Source organism: Leucoraja erinacea, unplaced genomic scaffold (genome assembly GCF_028641065.1).
Source record: "Leucoraja erinacea ecotype New England unplaced genomic scaffold, Leri_hhj_1 Leri_195S, whole genome shotgun sequence".
NCBI lineage: Eukaryota > Metazoa > Chordata > Chondrichthyes > Rajiformes > Rajidae > Leucoraja > Leucoraja erinaceus.
Window position 1 is genome coordinate 30001 of NW_026576096.1, and position 6381 is coordinate 36381.

Consider the following 6381-nt stretch of genomic DNA (forward strand, 5'->3'; position numbering starts at 1 on the left):
TCAGTCCTGCAAGCAACGCGATGGTTTTAATAATGAAACTATGGATGTGTGACGGAGTATGTCGTGGCACTGCTCTTCCCCCCCCGCCTCCATAACAATCACACACTGTTATAGCCACTGAGGGCTCACCTGAGTCACACTGCCACCAGACCTCATCCCCGCCACACACACACACATACACACCAGAGTCACCCATTCCTCAAAAAATCATAGGTAGACAAAAATGCTGGAGAAACTCAGCAGGTCAGGCAGCATCTGCGGAGAGAAGGAATAGGTGACGATTCGGGTCGAGACCCTTCTTCGGAAGAAGAAGGGTCTCGAGACCCCAATCTTCGGAAGAAGAAGGGTCTCGACCCGAAACGTCACCCATTCCTTCACTCCAGAGACAATTCCCGACCCGCTGAGTTACTCCAGCACTCTGTGAAACGTCACCTATCCATGTTCTCCACAGATGCTGCCTGACCCGCTGAGTTACTCCAGCACTCTGTGTCCTTTTTTTTGTTGGTAAACCAGCACCTGCAGTTCCTCGCGTCTAGAAAAACTCTGGCCGTGAGTGTCCCTCGACATCAACATCTCCCAAGCAAGTCGTGGTGTCAGGGCTGCTCCAGAAAAAAAAAAATATCACAAGGTAGACAAGATTGCTGGAGAAACTCAGCGGGTGCGGCAGCATCTATGGAGCGAAGGAAATAGGCGACGTTTCGGGCCGAGACCTTCTCCCTCTTATCACAAGTTCTCAGTTTGTCTCCACAAACTAGGGTTAATTTTTGTTGTAAAAAAAAACGTTTAGAAAGGTATCATCTGTTCGTAAGGTCATTTTGCTTTTAAACATAAGGTTCCGTGAATTTCACATCAGCGTGTCCGAGGCTGTAATCTTGGCTTGACGTTTGTCGCTCTGAAGGTGCTCGCAACGCTAAAACTTTTAAATTATTTTTTAAAAAGAAATTCGGCAAGGATTTTTTTTTTTTTTTTTTTTTTTTTTTTGAAGTGAAGTTTACAATATATAATTTATTGACATTCTATGAGCAAGGGGTTGGCATGGTTCAGACCCGTCCCGTACGCAGAGGAACTGTGAAATGTTTTGTCCGCAGTCGAGGGTGATTAGCAATAACCACCCCCAAACGCTGTCTCACTAACTGGCAGGGATCCCCTTTTAATATAAAAATTATAAATTATTTGTAAATTATTTTTTGAATTGTTTTCTAAACCACTCTCTGCAGGTGACGGGATTCTTAAATATTCGCTATAATTTCCCCACGTTCGATACGATAGGACTTTATTTATCCCAGGAGGGAAATGTGTCTGCCAACAGTCATTATAACACAACAAAGGTGCATGGAACATGACATTAAAGTGACTTGAGTGGAAATAATTGAGGGTGTGCTGAGATTGGGGGGGGTGAAGAGAGAAGAAGAAGGGGCGAGGGATGAATGGGTGGAGGCGTCAGACTAACCGAGAATTGAATTCTGAGATTTTGAAATTTAATTCAAAAATCCCAACATTAAAACTTGAAAAACTGATCCCTTTAGTCCATCAAAATTCCTGCTTTCTCCCCATATCCCTTGATTCCGTTAGTCCTCAGAGCTAGATCTAACTCTCTCTTGAAAACGCCCAGTGAATCGGCCTCCACCGCCCTCTGTGGCAGAGAATTTTCCACAGATTCACAACTCTCTGGGCCAAAAAAGTTTTTCCTCATCTCGGTCCTCTATTGCCCGAGGTACAGTGAAAAGCTTTTGTACCGAGGTAGACAGTAGGAGTAGGCCATTCGGCCCTTCGAGCCAGCACTGCCATTCAATGTGATCATGGCTGATCATCCCCAATCAGTACCCCGTTTCTGCCTTCTCCCCGTATCCCCTGACTCCACTATCTTTAAGAGCCCTATCTAGCTCTCTCTTGAAAGTGTCCAGAGATCCGGCCTCCACCGCCCTCTGAGGCAGAGAATTGAGGTGCTGGCTCGAAGGGCCGAATGGCCTATGCACCTATTATTTTTGTCACGGTGGCGCTGTAGAGTGGCTGCCCCTGGGGGGGGGGGGGGGGGGGGGGAGAGAAAGGTTCTGATTGTCTACCTTATCTACGCCCCCTCATAACGTTATGAACTTCTATCAGGTCTACCCTCAGCCTCCGGCGCTCCTCTAAAGAAGTCAATGCGAGCGTTCGTGCCCAACCTCCCCCTGTAGCTAATACTCGCTAATCCAGGCGGTATCCTGGTGAACCACCGCTGCACCCTTGTGGACATTCAGTGGACTTCATTTATTTCCTCGGTGGACAAAAAAAGCTGGAGGAACTCAGCGGGTGAGGCAGCATCTATGGAGCGAAGGGAAGGGTCGAGACCCTGAAGACTGACTTCTTCGCTCTTCGGAAGAAGGGTCTCGAATTGGCGACGTATCGGGCCGAGACCCTTCTTCTTCCGAAGAAGGGTCTCGGCCCGAAACGTCACCTATTCCTTCTCTCCGTAGATGCTGCCTCACCCCTACTGAGTTCCTCCAGAATTTTTGTCCACCTTCGATTTTTTTTGTTTGTTCCAGCATCTGCAGTTCCTTCTTAAAGAATTTGTTTCCTCAGTAATTTTCAGTGGACATTGCCTTTGTGTCTCGGTGATGAAACTTCCCACATTGACATTCAGTTGGGAGAGGGGAGAGATTTGGTCTTAAATGTGGGAAGAAAAATTCCGTGGCCAATTGAATGACTTGGTTGTCCACTCTTTCTCTCCCCCCCACCCCCGCCTCTCCCCTCAATAAGATTCATCTGGACCGTGTAACATGCAACTACTGTCCGAAGAAACAAAATATTTAATTTATTATTGTTATCTAAAAGAAAAATCAAATTCCGTACCCTATCAAAGGCACTAGAAATCTGTAAATAAGTTTTTTTAAATCCACTCCGTGTACGATGTCTTTGTTCTGCTTGTCTGTACATAGAAAAAAAAATGACAAATGATATTTATTACAAGTGATAATGTTATTGTATCGGATCGATTTTTCTGTACATCTTCCATTTTTGCCTTCAATATGTAACTTATATTAGACTTCAATAATAAGGCAAAATGGCACTATGATGATTTTTTAAATGAACACATGCATTTAGCTTAATCTGTAATATACATTGGTGAATGACATGCTGTTCATCCAAGCCATGTCAAGCCATTTCCATCATACTTTTAAATAATAAAATTATTATTATTATATATGCAAGAAACACTCGCATCTTTCTCCTTCCTCAGAAGCCCTTGGATTGGAGATGGGATGGGCTCTTCTGGGGCTGTCCCACTTGGGCGATTTACAAGTCGTAGCAGGTCGCTGAGAAACTGGCAACTGGAACGGCGACTGTCAGAGTGGAATACACACAGGCGCACACACACAGAGACACACACGCGCGTACACACACAGACACACGCATGCACGGGCACACATGCACGCACACAGAGACACACACTGAGACACACACGCACACCCACACACACAGACACACGCATGCACACACACACACACGCATGCACACACCCCCACAAACACAACCACACATACACACCCACAGAGACACACACGCACACACACACACACAGACACTGGCACGCACGGGCACACGTGCACGCACACAGAGACACACACACAGACACTGGCACGCACGGGCAAACATGCACGCACACAGAGACACAGACACTGGCACGCACGGGCACACGTGCACGCACACAGAGACACACACACAGACACACGCACGCACGGGCACACATGCACGCACACAGAGACGCACACACAGGCACACGCACACATACAGACGCGCGCACGCACACCCCACACTCATACACACAGACACTCACACACACACAGACACGTACACTCAGACACGCACACAGACATAGACACGCATACAGAGATGCACGCACACAGACACACACACACAGACACCTGCACGCACACAGAGACACACGCACACAGAGACTCGCACACAGACACACACACTCATATACACACATACACACACACAAACTCATACAGACACACACTAATATACGCACACACACTCATACACACACGCACGCATGCACGCACAGACACGCACGCACACTCACACGCACACACACACGCGTGTGCCCAGAGACGCACACACCTCCCCCCCCCTCAATTAGCCAATGAAATTCACCGGTCTACCTACGAAAACCTTTGACTTCCTGGCAGCCCACGACCCACCTACGGCACGAGAATTCTCGCCAGTCTCCATGGCGGCTTCATTCTGGTCGGCGCCTAAAAAAGTGGGACCGGCCCGTTAAATCTACAAGGGGGAAACTTGATTTCTTTCTGGGAATTCAACCCAGGGCAGGACATTTGTGAACCGTGAATGAAGCGGGGTCGGGGGGTCAAGGAGTTACAGGACATAGTCCCCTGAATCAGTTGGAGAAATGAATGTAAAAGACAATAGGTGCAGGAGTCGGTCATTCGGCCCTTCGAGCCAGCACGGCCATTCAATGTGATCATGGCTGATCATCCCCAATCAGTACCCCGTTCCTGCCTTCTCCCCATATCCCCTGACTCCGCTGTCTTTAAGAGCCCTATCTAGCTCTCTCTTGAAAGCATCCAGAGAACCGGCCTCCACACTAATTCTATCCCACACACTTTTACCGACAATTTTACCGAAGCCAATTAACCTACTGTTCATGTTGTTTAAGAAGGAACTGTGCAGATGCTGGAAAATCGAAGGCACACAAAAAAGCTGGAGAAACTCAGCGGGTGCGGCAGCATCTATGGAGCGAAGGAAATAGGCAACGTTTCGTCCCGAAACGTTGCCTATTTCCTTCGCTCCATAGATGCTGTCGCACCCGCTGAGTTTCTCCAGCTTTTTTGTAAACCCACTGTTCATCTGTGGGATGCGGGAGGAAACCGGAGCACCCGGAGAAAACCCACGCAGGTCACGGGGAGAACGTACAAACTCCGCGCAGAGAGCACCCGTAGTCGGGATGGAACCCGGGTCTCTGGCGCCGTGAGGCCGCAACTCTTATGTTTTAAATCGCATTTGGGGGAACATGCATTAATACCCGCGATAAAAATGCACAACTGGAATTTGCAACATCACACGTCTGAATTAACCGCAGACCTTCCCAACAAGGGCTTGCAGCTGCCTGTAGAGTCTCACAAAAGAAGTAGTGAGCTCACCACACCTCAAATGTTCATAGCCAGAGTAGGTGATTATAGGAGCAAGGAGGTCCTTCTGCAGTTGTACAGAGCCCTAGTGAGACCACACCTGGAGTATTGTGTGCAGTTTTGGTCTCCTAATTTGAGGAAGGACATTCTTGCTATTGAGGGAGTGCAGCGTAGGTTCACCAGGTTAATTCCCGGGATGGCGGGACTGTCATATGCTGAGAGAATGGGTCGACTGGGCTTGTATTCGCTGGAATTTGGAAGGATGAGAGGGAATCTTATCGAAACATATAAAATTCTTAAGGTGTTTGGACACGCTGGAGGCAGGAAACATGTTCCCCGATGTTGGGGGAGTCCAGAACTAGGGGTCACACAGTTTAAGAATAAGGGGTCGGCCATTTAGGACTGAGATGAGGAAAAAAAATTTTCACCCAGAGAGTTGTGAATCTGTGGAATTCTCTGCCACAGAAGGCAGTGGAGGCCGATTCACTGGATGTTTTCAAGAGAGAGTTAGACTTAGCTCTTAGGGCTAATGGAATCCAGGGATATGGGGAGAAGGCAGGAACGGGATACTGATTGGGGATGATCAGCATCTGCAGTTCCTTCCTACACTTTTCTCCAGAGATGCTGCCCGTCCCGCTGAGTTACTCCAGCATTTTGTGTCTGTCTTCGGTTTGAACCAGCATCTGCAGTTCCTTCCGACAGCAATGTAATGCTGAGGTTCTACAAGGCGCTGGTCAGGCCGCATTTGGAATATTGTGAGCAGTTTTGGGCCCCATATAAAAACATAGAAACATAGAAATTAGGTGCAGGAGTAGGCCATTCGGCCCTTCGAGCCTGCACCGCCATTCAATATGATCATGGCTGATCATCCAAATCAGTATCCCGTACCTGCCTTCTCTCCATACCCTCTGATCCCTTTAGCCACAAGGGCCACATCTAACTCCCTCTTAAAAATAGCCAATGAACTGGCCTCAACTACCCTCTGTGGCAGAGAGTTCCAGAGATTCACCACTCTCTGTGTGAAAAAAAGTTCTTCTCATCTCGCTTTTAAAGGATTTCCCCCTTATCCTTAAGCTGTGACCCCTTGTTCTGGACTTCCCCAACATCGGGAACAATCATAAACCGAAGTCTCCTAAATTCTAGTATAAACCAAGTCTATCCAGTCTTTCTTCATAAGACAGTCCTGACATCCCAGGAATCAGTCTGGTGAACCTTCTCTGTACTCCCTCTATGGCAATAATGTCCTTCC